This window comes from Pleurodeles waltl, chromosome 3_1 (assembly GCF_031143425.1).
Source record: "Pleurodeles waltl isolate 20211129_DDA chromosome 3_1, aPleWal1.hap1.20221129, whole genome shotgun sequence".
Lineage (NCBI taxonomy): Eukaryota > Metazoa > Chordata > Amphibia > Caudata > Salamandridae > Pleurodeles > Pleurodeles waltl.
Window position 1 is genome coordinate 885,686,268 of NC_090440.1, and position 18,264 is coordinate 885,704,531.

Consider the following 18,264-nt stretch of genomic DNA (forward strand, 5'->3'; position numbering starts at 1 on the left):
AAGCAAATAAATCCTCCAATGTTCAGCCCCTGTGGGCAATAGATATACTGAAGCACTTTCACATAACAAGAGCAACTGTGTGCACATTTCACACAGCACTCTAAGTTTACCATTCCAAGCTCATATATTGTTTAAAAATGCACAATTTCAACAACAAATTCATTTTGTATTATTGCACCTTTCTAATAACCTTCGTCGGTGATTGATTATGCCTCATTGGGCAAAAGCTCCCACCTCCCCAAACACAATAATTCGATCTCACCCTAGTGGGCACATCATGCATCACAGCTCCTTTGCTTCTTCAACACCAAACCTATTATCTTCAGATCTGGAAAAAAACTAAAATTAACAAAAATTAGCACAAACATTGTTTAAAAATAGCTTATAAAAAACTTGGCTGGTTCACTTATATTATCTGACTTTTCAAAATATAATACAGATACAGCTGATCACTATTACGTTTTCAAACATGGACATGCATTCCTTCTCTTGAATTTATACCCACCGGTTCTTTGCTGTCAAAAAGTATAATATACCCAGATTCCATGATTCTTAAATTATTTTCTAATTCCACCTCCATCGGTTTCCGTGACATATCTAACAAAGAGAATATGCAGCACACAAAATGGTTATGTAGATGAAGAGAAAAGAGTTTTAGAGAGTGTGAAAGAAAGGGTATAACAGAGAGATACTCGACAATGCATGAAAAAAGATAGAGTTCAAAAGGAGAAAGCATTTAGGTCCACATGTACAAAGATCCGGTTTTGCGACTCGCAGACTGCGAGTCTTAGCGACTCGCAATTTGCAAGTCTCAAAATCGGATGTACAACAGTGTACTTTACACTGTTTGCGATTCCCAATGGGGTCACAAATGACCTGCCTCATGAATATTCATGAGGTAGGTTGCAATTTTCCACCTCATTGGGAATGCAGCCCTCAAAGGGATGGTGGCCTGCCGGAGACAGCAGACCACCATGCCTGTGACTGCTTTTAAATACAGCAGTTTTTTTTTTTTTTTTAAATGGAGCAGTTTTCCTGAAAGGAGAATGAGATGCATTTCAAAAATAAAAATGAAAAGTTTTCTTTAAAATTTTTCAGAGCAGGCAGTGGTCCGTTGGACCTCTGCCTGCTCTGAAAAAATATTTTTGCTGTCATTCACAAAGGAGAAGGGGCCCAATAGGGACCCCTTCCTGTTTGCGAATGGGTTAGCACCAGTTTGAAACTGGTGCTAACTGCAATCGTTTTTTGAGCGCATTCACGGTCACAAAACAATGCTACATCGCGCTGCGACTCGCAATTAGGAAGGGTACGGCCCTTCCTAATTGTGACACGCAAACCTATTTTGCGATTCGGTAAATAGATTACCGAATCACAAAATAGGCTCTGTACATCCCAAAATGTTTTTTCCTGTCGCAAACGGTGCCATTATGGAATTAGGCCGTTTGTGACAGGAAAAATCGCAAGTACATGTGCCCCTTAATCTTCAATAAACCACCTCAGAGTGCTAAGAAGACCAGACAACATAGGTTTATTACCACTTAAACAACAGCACATTTAAGAATAAGCCATTTTGAACAGGCATTGACAGCTTCTCACCAATGATCGTGTGATAGGGAGTGATATATCACGGAAACTGATGATAATTTTCAGAGGGGCAAAACCAATAGAGACATTAAGAGTGACGTGAGAAAAATGTAGCAGAGCCGACGTGACTCCACTACAATCTGATCCCCCCGGGACAGTGCCCCGGGGGCGCCTTCCAGAACCTGGAAGCCAAGTCACCTGACGACGACCCGGATAAAACTATCAGAAATACGGGACCCAGCATGACCGTTGGGAGAGAGAAGTCCAACGGAGACACCGGATGAGAATGTTGTAATTTAGTAGCGATTAGATTAAGCATTAGCAGAAGACATCTTGTATTTAGCAACTATTGTGAACATTTCACGGAATCCATTTGTATTCATGGCAGCCATTTTCTCTGCCATATGCTGCCATGTGCTAGCCATGTGCTCTGTCCTACCTTCCTGTTAACTACTGTTGAAAATCTGTCTAGTTACAAGGAATATTTAGCATCTCCCACTTTGCACATGCCCAGTAAGGTCTGCAGCTTTTAGTAATTAGTAACCGACAGTAATGTGTCTACTAGTCCTTGAAAACTGTTAGCCCCTCCTACCTGTCGACTGTGCATTTCCATATGACCTTATATGTATATAAGTCTTGCTTCTATAATTGTACCACCTTCTTTTAGCCCCTGCGTGGGTATAAAAGGACCATGCTGTATTAGTTCAGTGTGCTACTTCAAACATTACCGAAGGGTGCTGTTTGAACTGTGGTACCACCTCATGAGGTTTAATAAACTTTGTCTTTTATTTCAGTTTCTGTGCCAACTTCCTCCTACATGGTCTGAGGACTTTGTGCAGAGAAAGGTGAACCTCTTGCACTAGTAAGCCTTGCTGAGGCTTACTTCGACAAATTGGCGCCTGAACAGGGACTCATCGGCGACTCGGACGCCTGACGGATTGGTTGCGATGAAGGATTAGGATTTCGCTGCGGATGATCAATGCCTGAGGAGACCCGAGTCTTGGCAACCACAGCGTTTTTCACTTCTTTCTGATTTGACCATGCAGGTCCTCGACTGAGTTCCTTTTTGTTCATTCGTCGTGCAGTGACCATTTGGTCAATTTTAGAACTTGGCAGTTGGAACCTGGACGCCCTGTGATTGGTAAGAGACGTTTTACGGCACTTGCTGTGGGAGTTGATGCTTTTGTTTCACCACTTACTGCGGCTCTCGTGTTTTGGGTGACTAGTCAATTTGTGTCCTTTGAATTGATATATAAATTGCAATTTATATAGGCAGGTAATGAGGAGAATTTTCTCCAGTTTAATTTAGATTTAAACGGCACATCGTACTAGAGGTACTTTAAGTGCTACTTTGATTATAATACTGCATATTCTGCACTATTTTTGGCATGCCTGTTTTTAGCGCACTTCGTAGGATATGTTGCTTTTGTAATGGTACCAATTTGAGACTGGAAGAATCGCAACCGGCACCCACAGAGGGGACGGCCAATAGAGATATGTATGTTAAACATGGTCTTTCTTCTATAATGTACAGCACATTATGGAATAAATACACTTGAGCGGATCCTGAGTTACGTTGGCCTATGCATGGGTCATTTGATTTGCGAAAGATTGAGTATGTAGAACAATGTATGTGTAAGCGAAGGTCTAGGCAAGATATGTTTGACTGTGTACAAATGTGGTAGAAAGAAGTGCATGGACGAGTGAAGCGTGAGCAAGCCTTGCTTGAGAAAGAGCAGCGGAAGAATGTATATGTGAAAGCATTGGAAATGAGAAAGAAAGAAATAAACGATTTAAAGGAGATAGAAGAGAAAGAACGTAAATTACAGGTAACTGGCCAATACACTGTTCGGCAACCTCTCTATCCTATCCTTAATAAACGGCATGATGATTTTTTGTTACTAGATTGCCCTCCACCTCCGTATGTCATTCCTTCTGCCCCTCATGAGTTAGCTGAGGTCCCCGGTTCGGAGCAACGGAAGATACGAGACAGTCGCTCTATGTTGCCTGCTGACCGTGCATCTGAGCTTAGATCTATTGCTTGTAAAGCAATTGGTAGCGTTGGCTCTGCTTCTGAACTTTTAGACAACATGAAAGGGTGAACGAAAAAGGAGCAGCTATATTTTACTGAGGCATTTGGCACAGAAGTTATTGAACTATTTCGGAAATATTCTGATGAGTTAGAGCCCGATGATGTAGCAGCTGATCATAAGCAAATGCGTGATGGTCTTTTTGTTTTCTCCCAAGTGGCTGATGCAATCAGGCGTTTGGTGAAATTATGTGTTGCGGCAGTCCATTTGCAAAAGGAGAAAAGGGCCGTGGACGTAGTTGCACAGACATCTCAGACTGGCAGGGTGCAAGCTTCCATCTTCGGAACAGATAAGACTATGATAGTTCACGCAAAACCAATGCGGGAGGCCGCGCCTTTATATGTTCCTCCTAAAGGATCGGGTACAAGTGATGATAAAACTTCTGTTGATGCTAAGGGTTATTTTATTTATAATTGGGTGTATACTCCTTGGAATAGGGCAGATATAATGGCACTTAAAACAGCATTACCTGAACCGCGGAAAAATCCAGCTGCCTTTTATGAGGAAGTTGAGGGAGCAATTAGTTCTTGTACTATGACTTTGGCTGACATTGATTTATTTTTCGGATTGATATTACCGCCAGATATGTGGAGAACTGTTCGTAAAGTTGATGATCGTGTAGTTTTTGGGGTGTCATGGAAAGAATTAGAACAGATGGACGGGGATAGGGAACCTGCGAAAAAGCTGTATCAGTTTATTCTAGATCTTCCCGCAGCCACATGAGTTAAGCTAAAAAGAAAGATTGGACTTTTTTAGCATCTTGTAAGCAAAAGGCAGATGCATCGGTCTCTGGTTTCTTTACATGCTTTGAAGAAGCATTTCCCGATTTTAGCGGCCATTTATTGTCAGATGGTACGGGCATGCATTTGTTCGTCGATAAATATGTCGCAAATCTGTTACCAGGAATAGCCAGTCATCTAAAAGCTAGTGAAAGTTCATGGACTACCTCTACTCCGGTTTCTCTTTTGACTATGGCTCAGTATTATGAACGTCAGGAATTAGAAGCAAAAGGTAGTGAGTATAAAAAGATTAAAGAATTAAAGACAAAGGTTATGTTGGCTCAAGCTTATGGTCCGCCTTTTAGAGGTAGTGATAGAGGTGGACGTGGATCTTATGGTTCTTCTTACACTCGTTCAAATTTGTCTGTTGATCAGTGTGAGTATTGTAAGAAATTTAGACATTGGGCTGCCGATTGTCCAGCACTACGTGTTCAACAGTGTTCATGTGGTCGGGGACAAATGACAAATTGCTCAGGATATTCAGGGCCTAGAAGAAGCACGAATGATGATGCTAGGGTTGATGCTAATGTACGAGGGCAGGATGGGTTTAACACTTTTGAAAGACGGAACCAATACCAGATGTCTAACTATGTGCAGCCTGATTTCCAAGATTCTGCTTTTGCATAGGATTGTCTAGGATGGGGTAGATCAGAGGGGTCCCCATGTTACAGCACATGTTTTGGGTTCTACTGATCAGTTTCTGGTTAATACAGGAGCTACTCGTAGCGCCTTGTCTAAACAATTGGTTCCAAGGGCTCACCTGTCTGGCTTAACCATTACATTGATAGGTTTTGATGGAACACCTTCCCCTAGCCCATTGTCACAACCACTTGCATTCCATGTTGATAGATTTACTGCTCCATGTCTGTTTTTGCTTTCTCCAAATACACCAGACAATATTGTGGGTCTTGATATGCTCAAGTATTTCAGGGCTACAATACGATGCTCTCCTGAAGGGGTGCATGTTATTTTGAATGATAATCATCCTGTGATGGAAATAGTTTGTCTTGTTAAAGAGGATATTGGATTAGCTTAACTCCCTAGTACTTTGTGGGCTACTTCAGATACTGATGTGGGACAAATGATTATTCCACCAGTACATATTAGTGTCAAGGAGGGAGCTGTATTGCCACGTTTGCCTCAATACAAAATTTCACAGGTGGGCGAAGAAGCACTCACACGAATTGTGCATGATCTTATTGCAGTTGGAGTTGTTGAGGAAGTTCCGTATAATGTTTGTAACAGTCCAATTCTTCCTATTCTGAAAAAGGATACTGATACTAGGATTTACCGATTCATTATTGATTTACGAGAAGTGAATAAGATTGTGGTACCACAATATCCTGTGGTATCTGACATCACAAAACTTCTTACTTTGGTTCCCCCGACAGCAACTACGTTCTCTGTGATAGACTTGAAGAATGCTTTCTTTTCTATTCCTATTCATCCTGACAGCCGATATTTGTTTGGTTTTCCTTGTTATAAACAATCATATAGATTTTGCAGAGTTCCTCAAGGCTATACTGACAGTCCTGGTATTTATAGTCAAGCGTTAAAACGACAACTTGATTCTTTTGTTTTGCCTGAAGGTGTGGCTCTCATACAATATGTCAATTATATTTTGTTGACAGCTGATACCTCTGAGCAATGTGAATGTCCTTACTTTCTTTTATTGCTTCACACCATCATAAAGTGTCACAAAAGAAATTGCAGTACTGTAGACCAAAGGTAACCTATTTAGGTCACCTTTTGTCTAAGGAGGGCCGTGCACTTACATCAGATCGTATTCAAGCAATTTTAGACACACCAGCATCCTCTACTCAGAAAGATGTTCGTGCATTCCTTGGTCTTACTTCTTTTTGTAGGCAATGGATATTAGGGTTTTCACACATTGTCAAACCTTTGCTAGCACTTTTGACTAAAGATACTCCAATGCCCCTCCCATGGACAGATGAATGTGAGACTGCTTTCCGGCAGCTACGACAAGCCCTTTGTTCAGCACCAGTGTTAGGTACTCCAGATTACACAAAGCCCTTTTCACTTTATGTACATGAGAAAGATGGATGTGCATTGTCAGTTTTAGTACAGACACATGGCGATAAGCTGCGTCCCTGTGGATATTTTTCAGCAGTACTTGATCCTGTCCCTCGAGCATTGCCTGGGTGTTTTCGTTCAGTTGCGGCAACAGCTGTGTCAATACGTCAGAGTGAAGGGATAGTTTTGTCACATAAGCTGTTGGTGTTAGTACCCCATGCGGTTGATGCTCTTTTAAATCAAACAAAGATGCAACATTTAACTAGCACTCTCCTAGATATGATGTCGATATGAATTGACATTGTTGGCGCCTCACATTGCACTGAAGAGATGTGCAACACTAAATCCAGCCACTTTGTTGCCATATCCGGTGACTCAGCCTCAGTCACAAGAAACACATGATTGTATATTCCTTACCGAAGAACAGACAAAGGGTCGTATTGATTTGCAAGATACGCCACTTTCAGATGTAGAAGGGGAATTGTGGGTTGATGGGTCTTGTTTGAAGTTGCCAGACAGTACGACCTCAGCTGCATATGCAATCACCACAATACACACTGTAGGGGAGACAGCTCGTATACCACAGAAGTCAGCTCAAGCAGCTGAACTAATAGCTTTGACACAAGCATGTGAGCTTAGTACTGACTTATGTTTGAACATTTATACAGACAGCCGCTATGCTTTTGGAGTGGCTCATGATTTTGGTTTGCTTTGGAAGGACAGAGGCTTTCTCACATCCCACGGGATGCAGATAATGCACGGAGAATTAGTGCATAACCTCTTGACTGCATTGACATATCCAAAGAAACTAGCTATTGTGAAATGTAGTGCACACAAGAGAGTGACCAATAAGATAGGGAAAGGTAATGCCCTTGTGGACCGCATAGCACGTGAGACTGCGATGCAGCAAATTACTACTTCTATGTATGTAGTGAAGTCACAAGCTGAACGTTGGCATGATGCTAGACAAGACGTATTAGATATACAGAAATCTGCTTCTGTGAAAGAACGTGAGCAATGGTCTGAAGAAGGAGAATTGGATGACGAGGGCTGTTGGCGGAATAAGCAGATGGATAAATGGAAATCGCCTATAGCTTTTGTACAACCTATGGTTCAGATGGCACATGGGCTGGCACATGTTGGAGCTTCAACAATATCGAAGTTGCTTATGCAAGTTTGGGAGCATCCAGAAATTTCCAGTACACCTAAGAGAGTAGTACAGACTTATTTGATCTGTTTACAATACAATCCTGGAAAAGAGACACGAACTCCTGTGGGAGGGTTTGCTACACCATCTGCACCTTTCGAAGTTCTAAAAATGGATTATATTTAGCTTGAACGCTGCAACAATTTAAAGTATGTCTTGGTGGTGGTATGTGCCTTTAGTAAATGGATAGAGGCATACCCCACAAAGGATAATACTGCCATTACCACAGCAAAGGTGCTTTTGAAATAATTTTTCCCTAGGTTTGGTGTTTGCAGACTTTTATGGAATGATAACAGACCTCATTTTGTTGAGGAAGTTATTAAGTATGTCCTGAAAGGATTAGGGATCAAACAGAAGTTCCATGCAGTTTTCCACCCACAATCAGCAGGGTTGGTGGAAAGGTATAATGCTACTTTGAAGCTGAAGTTAGATAAGATACAGGCTTCCACATCTTTAACTTGGCTGGATGCATTACCGTTGGCATTATTGTCTATTAGGTCAGTGCCACACTCTCGAACAGGCCTGACCCCCTATGAAATAGTATTTGGAAGGCCAATGAACATTTGGGGAGTTCCTAAACCAAATTCTGTATATGATGTACCTTGTGTCCTGATGAATGATTATTTGGCACAGTTAACCGACAATTTGGTTTCAATTCATCAACAGGTTCGAGAAGCACTTCATGACAGATCTACAGGTGAAGGCCATGAACTCCGACCTGGTGACCAGGTGATGATTAAGTCCTTTGAAAGATCAAGCAGCTTGGAACCAAGGTGGGGAGGCCCAGAGCAGGTGCTCCTTGCGACAAGGACAGCAGTTCGAGTGACGAACCGAAAGAATTGGGTCCATAGTACTCACTGCAAGAGAGTGCTACCTACCTTGGTGGAACCTGCTGTGCTGACCGATCATCGGGAGATCTTGACTACGGAGAAAGGCTGTGCTATATCACCTGACGAATCTGCGGAGTTCTTGCCGGACCATACGATTTCTGGAGTATCGCGATATAATTTGAGACCGAGGAAAGAATCTGTAGTGCTGGACAAAACTGGTTGAGCTACTGCCCTGGGTTAGTGAAACGGAGAGCCAATGTGGCAAGGGCAGGGATCAGCCATGCATTAGAGTAGTGACACCCGTCTTGGCCCATGGTGAAGAAATCAGCAGCTGCCCAGGGATAAGATCTCCAACAATTGTTTTTAATTAATTTCTGGAAGGGTCGATTAGCACTGTTGCTAAAATGAAGACCAAAGTGATCATTAGTACTATGGGGTTTGTTGTTGTTTTGGTGGTTATGGCAATAATCACCTGGTTTGTTGAAAACATGGCTCCTGCTCGTGAGTTTTTTGTTGCCACTACTCCAGTACCAGAGGATCACTATTACTTTATGCTTCCCTATCATGAGCAGAAGCACCGTCAATCGTACTTCAATAATACTTTCATTCAGATGTTGCATCATACTCATAATGCTACAAATACTACTAACTGTTGGGTATGTGGAATGATACCTGCGCATCAAAAGAACGGAGGAACACCTTTCATTCCTCTTCCTTTTTCACACAATGGTTCTTGTCAAGCTTGGTATACGCTTTTGTGTGCATCTGGAAAACGTACAGAGGGTGGACTTCTTTTTTGCCTTAATAAAGTATGCTACCAAGACAAAGATGGGTATCCCCAAGCCAAAGGAACTAAATGGGAATGGGAAGAGTATCAACTGGACAATGTTTCAATACCATATGTCTTCACAAATATAAGAGACTCTGACAAGAAAGAACAATTTGTGATTTCTGTTACAAAAACTAAAGCAGATTTATGTATACGTAGCACTGGGAGAATTCCAGTGGGGACAAGCGATTGTACCTTGATTTTAATTATTGAGGGTGTAAATAATAGTAGTTTTACAGCTTCACATAATACATATTTTGTTTGTGGTAACTATGGATATTACCAACTACCTGTTGGGTGGCCAGGTGTGTGTTATGTATCTTTTCTATTACCCCCTGTTTTTTTGGCACCTGCATCATATCACCGAGATTTTAAACTGTTCAATGACATCATTAAAAATAGATATAAAAGGACAATAAGTACAAATGAGGTAGACCAAACGGACACTAGCCTGCAACAATATGTTGATTTTAATTTAGGGTTGTTCTCCTTTGTGGGTGCTGCGTTAAACAGTAGGAAAGTGAGACGATTGACTAGGGTTGTGGAAGCTGTTACAATCAGGCAGCTCTGGCACTTGGGAATATTACAGAGGAGCTCCAAATTGCGAGGATTGTAGCACTCCAAAATCGTATGGTACTAGATGCGATATTAGCTGATCGAGGTGGTGCATGTCGCATCATCGGTAGTAGTTGCTGCGTTTTCATTCCAGATCACTCACCTTCAGTATATGATACAATATCTAAATTGCATAAAATTACTGCAGAAATTCACACAGAGACTGGTACTTGGACTTTTTCTGGATGGTTTTGGGCTCTTGTTTCCGCTTGGGGCTGGAAACTACTGACTATCCTGTGTGTAATGATTGCAATATTTTTCACATGCTGTATCTGTATTCAGTGTGGTTCCAATGTTCTGCTCCATGTGTATCACTGCTTGAATGCCTACCAAAAGAGATATTACAGAAATGAAAGCACAACACATGTTAGATAAGGAAATAGCTGAAATGATGAGCATAAATATACAAGATGAATATTTAGATTATCCCAGAAAGACGAATGTCTTCAGCTAATGCTGAAAGGGTCGTCTGTTGTAATTTAGTAGCGATTAGATTAAGCATTAGCAGAAGACATCTTGTATTTAGCAACTCTTGTGAACATTTTGCGGAATCCATTTGTATTCATGGCAGCCATTTTCTCTGCCACATGCTGCCATGTGCTCTGTCCTACCTTCCTGTTAACTACTCTTGCAAATCTGTCTAGTGACAAGTTATATTTAGCATCTCCCACTTTACACATCCCCAGTAAGGTCTGCAGCTGTTAGTAATTAGCAACCCACAGTAATGTGTCTACTAGTCCTTGAAAACTGTCAGCCCCTGCTACTTGTCGACTGTGCATTTCCATATGACCTTAAATGTATATAAGTCTTGCTTCTATAATTGTACCACCTTCTTTTAGCCCCTGCGTGGGTACAAAAGGACCATGCTCTCTTAGTTCAGTGTGCTACTTCAAACATTACCGAAGGGTGCTGTTTGAACTGTAGTACCACCTCTTGAGGTTTAATAAACTTAGGGGGTTATCACAACTTTGGAGGAGGTGTTAATCCGTCCCAAAAGTGACGGTAAAGTGACAGATATACCACCAGCCGTATTACGAGTTCCATAGGATATAATGGACTCGTAATACGGCTGGTGGTATATCCGTCACTTTACCGTCACTTTTGGGACGGATTAACACCTCCTCCAAAGTTGTAATAACCCCCTTAGTCTTTTATTTCAGTTTCTGTGCCAACTTCTTCCTATATGGTCTGAGGACTTTGTGCAGAGAAGGGCGAACTCCTTGCACTAGTAGGCAGCAGTAGACCCTGAGGAAAGTGAGGATGAGGAGGAGGAGGCTGCGGACAACAGAACATCAGTTATCTGTAAATACTTTCAATGACACACAGGTGAGACAATATAACTCACCATTCCTATGACTATTGGTGTATTCTGTGTGGCTGTAGCATGATGACATTAACTTCCTTTGCATCTCAACTTACTGTCACCTATGGCTTGTCATTTTACAGATGTTGGTGATATAACAACTGTGTACTGATGTACTGATTACAGACAGCTACAGGTCTTTAATTATATGCTCCCATAGTGTTCAGATCATTTTCACAAGATGTGACTTTTTCTATAAATGTACATTTTCAAAACATAAAATACTAGTAGTCAAGTTGTGTTCAAGGGTATTTATTGTAGTGCTATGAAATTGAGAGAAAAGTGCAATGGACTGGGGTGATGATGGAGGAAGGTCCAGGGTATTGTTCCAGTGTGTTTGTAGCACAGGTCCAGTGTCCAAGGGGCCATTGGAAGGGGAGCAAAGACAGTTCAAAATAGACAAGGTGACAGGGTGGGACACAAGTGGGACAATCAGGAGAGTCTTATTTCTTGGCAGTGGTCTTGGCTAGTGTCTCTGGCTTCTGTCTGGTTCACAGGGAAAGTTTGCGGGGTGGTTCACCTTCTGCAGGGGGAGGGGTGCTGGTGGTCTGTGAGTCCTGTAGCGGGGCCTCCTGCCCACTGGCTGCAGCGGAGGCAGAAGGCTGGTCAATGGACTGGCTAGTGGTAGGGGCCCGCTGCTGTGCTGTTGCCTCCCTCATGATGTTGGCCATGTCTGCCAGCACCCCTGCTATGGAGATCAGGGTGGTGTTAATGGCCTGCAAGTCCTCCCTGATCCCCTGATACTGTCCCTCCTGCAGCTGTCTGTTCTCTTGCACGTTGTCAAGGATCTGGCCCATCATGTCCTGGGAATGTTGGTAGAATCACAGGATCTCGGAGAGTACCTCCTGGAGAGTCGGTTCCCTGGTCCTGTCCTCCCCCTGGCACACAGTGGTCCTCCCATTGTCCCTGTTGGCCTGTGCCTCTGTCCCCTCAGTGGTGTGCCCACTGCCACTGACCCCAGTTCCCTGAATGTCTTGGGTATGAGATGTGGCCTGGGGTCCCTGTACAGGTGGGCACACTGCTGCTTGATGTGTCCTGGGGACAGAGGTGTGGGTACACTGGGTGGGTGCTGTGGTTTTGGATACTGATGGGGGAGGCTCTGTGGTGGACTGTGAGTGGGATTGGGTGACCGGCTGTCCATTGGTCCCTGATGGGCCAGGTTGTTGGTCCAGATCCTGAAGTCCAGAGTTACTCTCATCACTGGGGGCATCTTCTGTTGGGGACCTGGTTTTTCGTGGCACCTCCTCTCCGCTGACATTGGCTGGGAGGATGTAAGTGATGTATTATGCTTCATGTCTGTGACATATTGTTCATCCCTATCTTCGTTGCTGTTGCCCTGCCAGCTTTTGCTTGTGTATGGTGATGTATTGTGTAATTGTTAGTTCCCCTCTGCTGTGCATGCTTTGGTGATGGGTGTCCATGCAGGGCTCGGAGGGCTGTCCATGAATTGGTATGGCATGCATGGCTTGGCATTGTGGTTAGTCATATGTGTAGGTGCAGTGTGTGGGATGGAGTGGACTGTTGGGAGTGAGGGTGAGCGTGTGACATGGCATGCAGGTATGGGGGGTGGTGAGTAGTAAATATTGACTTACCAGTGTCCAGTCCTCCGGCTACTCCAGTGAGTCCCTCCGGATGCAGTATTGCCAAGACTTGCTCCTCCCATGCTGTGAGCTGTGGGGGAGAAGGTGGGGGTCCACCGCTAGTCCTCTGTATGGTGAGCTGGTGCCTTGCTGTTATGGAAAGTACCTGCCCCCGTAGGTCATTCCACCTCTTCCTGATGTCGTTCCTTGTCCTTGGGTGCAGTCCCACGGCGTTCACCCGGTCTACGATTCTCCACCATAGCTCCATCTTCCTTGCAATAGATATCTGCTGTACCTGTGCTCCAATCAGCTGTGGCTCTACCCTGACAATTTCCTCCACCATGATCCTTAACTCCTCATCAGTGAAACAGGGGTGCCTTTGTGGGGGACATGGGTGTTGTGTGGTGTGTGATGGTGAGAGTGTGTTGAGTAATGTGGTGGGGTGTGTGATGTGGGGTGCGTGAGGGATGTATGGGTGTAAGTGGTGTGTGCATCTACTTGTCTCTGTGCTGTTTTTGTCAATCTCCTGGCAGTAATTGTTGATTGTAAAGGGTTGTGGGTAATATGGTTGTGTGTTTTATAGTGCTGTGGGTGGGTGGGTGTGTTGTGTGTATAAGTGTCAGGTGTGTGTTTTTAGTATTGGCCAATGTAGTGTTGTTTTGTATGTAGGTGTCCATTTTGCGCAAGGCAGTATGTACCGCCAATGGTTTACTGCCATTGAATGTCCACCATGGTGATTCGTGGGTCACAATGTGGTGGGCATTGTTTTGTTAGCGTAACGGTATGGGTGTTGGGACCGCCACTTTATTACTGGCCTTTGGGCTGGTGGATTTGTGTATGTGGTTGTATTCTGTCGGATTGGTGTGTGTGTGTGTGTCATAATATGACAAACGGATATTCACCACCGCAGTGGTATGTTGGCGGCCGTCACAACAAGCTGGACTTACCGCCAATGTCATAATGAGGGCCAATTATTTTAAACAGTAAATCCAGACGTTTTCTCTGGAGACTAGTAGTCCTTCCTTTAAGACATGTTCAACAGGGAAAATCTTTAACAAATAGTCCACAAGGATAAAATAATTACCTACAGGCTGGTCAAGTTTCTTACTAATTATTGCTGATTTGTGATTCCTGAATCATGTACTGAGAAAGGCCTTCATAATGTTGTATTACAGGTTTAGTGTTTGCACTGAGTCACATAGACAATGCTTGTTTAGTAACATGTAAGAGGCAGTATTGTGTCAAAAGTTCTTCGTGTAACAGAACTTATTACTGATGATGTTTGTACATGGTATTCACATTGGGGTGGGTGTAACAGGTGTAATTCTCTCTAGCGTAATTACTCTCAACTACAGTAAAACTACTCAGAATTGTGCACAATAATGTGATAAGCATAATCCAACACTTATCACTTCTTTCTTAGTGCAAAATGCAGCCTTCCGTTCAAAATGGCTGAGAGAATTCAGTTGATGCTAAGAAAATAGCACGAAATGCTACAGGATATGAACAGCAGAATCAGCAGCCACTCTTTCTGAGGTTGCTGTTCCTATGCTCCTGTGGTAGGAGTGTGCCCCAAATTACTCTTAATTATTCAAACTAGCATAATTACGTAATTTTGGTAATTTTGTATCTCAAGAATAATACTTATTTATAGACATTACTCAGATTACTCCGATGTTATAAAAATTATGCCCAGCCCTAACTCAAATCAAATGCATCTTTTAAAACCACTGCAATTAACCCCTGCATTTGTTACAGTTTGCTTGAGTCTGGCTCTCACAAGAAGAGCTCGCAAACTGGGAACTCTGTGATAACCAATAACTGTCAGTTTTGGGTAAACCTTTGGTAATTTTTGACAGGTGGATAATAACGGGAATGTTTTTTACACTATGGGCCTGATTCTAACTTTGGAGGACGGTGTTAAACCGTCCCAAAAGTGGCGGATATACCACCTACCGTATTACGAGTCCATTATATCCTATGGAACTCGTAATACGGTAGGTGGTATATCCGCCACTTTTGGGACGGTTTAACACCGTCCTCCAAAGTTAGAATCAGGCCCTATGTTTTTGTAATTACTAGCGGATGGATAATAGACAGCCAAAAATTTAAATCTGTAACTTTTGCTTCTGCCATCGGTATTCCAAATACTGTATGTGCTTCTCTAGGTAACTGCGAATACTTTTCTTGGTATATGATATTCAGAGGATAGCCTTGCATTTGAAATTATCTAGCAAGCTTCTGTAGACGTTCTTTACAAGTGTCCACATTGCTACAGATGCATCTCATTCTGAGGGCTTGACTGTAAATGATGCAGAGATTTATGTGTGTGGGTGACATGAAGTCCAGTGTAGATACAAATGAGCATCTGTATGCTTGTGGTCAGATCAGATAACATTTTCTGTTCATAAATGGTGAGTAGCTGCAAGAAATTGGGTGACTGGTTGAGGGGAGGTGAAACTCTTCTCAAGCAGCAACTGCAATACTTCTCAGGGTGAGACACAAGCAAACCCTGAATTGACCTGTGCTCAACCCTCAGGTAGCTTGGCACAGAGCAGTGAGGCTTAACTTGGAGGTAGTGTTTAAAGTATTTTTGCAACACTTCAAACAGCAACACTGTGAAAACCCACCACAGAGGATCCCACACCAGTTTAGCAAAATAAAGCCATTAGACACAGAGATATGTAGGTTTAAAGTTTTCAGTAAAAACAGTGCCAAAAAGCATAAAGCACCACACTGGACCATTGAAAAGTCACAAGTTCAGGCCGATGGCAATGGAGCTCAGGTCAGCTACAGGGATCCAGCATGGCCCATTGAACAAAGTACCTTAAATCCTGGTTTGTGGATCATTGCTCAGATCTGCGTCAAAGATGTGTCACACAGCTGAAGTGATGCGTCGCTTCCGAGATGCAGTAAGGTTGCAGTGTGAGGTCCTGCATTATTGTCAAGAACCCCATTGAAGAGGGCTTGCAATGTGAGTATGGCATCAAGGATGTGTTGCACAGTTGAGGTGGTGCATCAATTCCTAGGAGCTGTGAGGGTGTGATCCAGATTCTGGTATTGTTGTTGAGGCTGTAAATGATGAGGGATGGAATGGCCTGCACTGAGGATGCATTGCACAGTGGTGGATCCGATGAAGTGACAGGCTGTGATGCAGGTCTTTGCGATGGTTCTGAACCATGTAACAGCAGCAATGCATCAATTCTGCGTGGGATTGTGCAACAAAGGAGATGTGTCAGTTCTTTTGGAACACAGAGCCCGGAAAAGCACTTCAGGCCCACTTCCAAGGGTCCAGGACTGGGGTGACACCATTTGGAAGGGTAGACTCTCAGATGGCAGAGTCTAAGGGCTTGGTTCAAGGTTGCTGGAGCCATATGTCCCTGAGGCTCAAGACACAGGGGCCAGGCAACAAGACTTTGGAGTCTCTTTGGGGTTCTGGGTTCAGATGGAGGTCCTGCCCTTCTCACCCAGGCAAGAGGGCAGCAGACAGCAGGTCAGTAGAGCAAGGCAGCAGTCATTCAGAGCAGCAGTCCAGCAGAGTGGCACTCCTCTCAGCAGGACAGCAGTCCCTTTTACTGGCAAAGTATTCACAGGTCCAGATGTGTACTCAATAGTTGGTGTCTTGAGTCCAGCATTTATACCCAGTTCTGCCTTGGAAGTGGGTGAAGTTTCTAAAGGGTTTCCCCTAGATGACCCCCAGGCAACCTGCCTATCCTATTCTGGCTCCAGACTACATACATGGAGTATGCAGTCCTTTGTGTGGAGGACATAACCTTTTTAAGTGTAAGCAGGGATGGGTCCATCTCCGTCCTCCCATCCTGCCAGTGATGGCCCCCTCAGGAACACTGAAGCTTTCTATTGTGTGTGGCTATCTAGGAGGAATACACAAAGCCCAGCAGTCGTGTGACCCAGATCTAGGCTACAGGCGCTAAACAGCTAAGACTGGAAGAAGCCAACTTTCTAAAACTGGCATTTTCAAAATTATAACTTAAAATCCAACTTCACCATAAGTTAGGATTTGTTTTTACAATTCCAAAGACACCTAAAATGAACTAGTTACCTGCTCCCATTTGGAAATTACAGCCTATTAAATATAATAAGATAATACCAATATTATCCTACTGGAGAGGCAGGCCTTGTGGTAGTGAAAAAGGAATTTAAGAGCTTTTCACCACCAGGCATCTAAAACACATATAAACATTAAAAGTATATGCCCTGTTTTTCAAATACACTGCACCCTGCCCTGACAGCTGTCTCGGTGCCTGGCAAAAAGTTTCTTGTACCAGGCCAATTTGGCAACTTAAAACTACACAAACAAGCTGCAAAGGAAGGCCTGAAAAATGAATGTATGTCTGTATTGGTATTTATAGAGCACATTCCGGGCATAGCATCAAAACACTGAGTGGCAACAAGTGAAAAATAAAAAGAGCACCGAAAGAGGAAGCAGGGAAGCTACCAAAAACAACTGGAATTAGTGTTGAAAAAGCCAAGTTTTAAGCTGCTTCCTAAAAGACAGATATTTATCATCCTTCCTAATGGACAGAGGGAAAGTGTTCCAGCATTTTGCTGCTGCTTCTAATAAAGCTTTGTCACCCCACCTAGCTTTACGGCTACGAGGGACAGAAATCAAATGAAGACCTGATGACCTAAGCTGTCAACCTGGCACATACCATTGTATGGAAGAACAGAGGTATTCAGACCATACCCATGAAGAGCCTTATGAGCTACAGAAAGAGCATTGAATGTAATGCACTTCTTGACAGGTAAACAATGCAACTGTCTCAGGCTGCCACTAGCCGAAGCTGAGCTAGGGAGATCTAAGATCAAGCGGGCAGCAGTGTTGTGAATCAGTTGCAATTTGTCGAGAGAGCCTTTGTCAATATTTAACATCAGCGCATTACAGTGATCTAGTTTGGAGATCACCAAGGCAAGAGACACAGAGATTCTAAGTTCCTTCTGGAGGTAGAGGAAGATTTTCTTCAAGGTTTTTAGAATCCAATAGCAGTCTTTGGTGGTCGAATTTACTTGGGACTTGAAGGACAGGGAACTGTACAACACAATCCTGAGATTTCTAGTGAATGCCATGGGGACAGGCAGGGCACCACAAAATTGTGGCCACCACCGTGAACTGCACAACTGACTGCTAGAGCCAAAGAGGAGAATCTCTGTTTTATCGCCATTCATTTTGAGCCAATTGTGGCCCACCCATTTATACATCTCGCTCATCCAGTGGTGGAAACTGTCTGCTACCTCCTCTCAGTTCATATTAACAGGAATAATTAGCTGAGTATTATCGGCATAGGAGGCAGCCAGAAAGTCAAAAGAACAGATAAGTCTAGCCAGTGGGGCCACA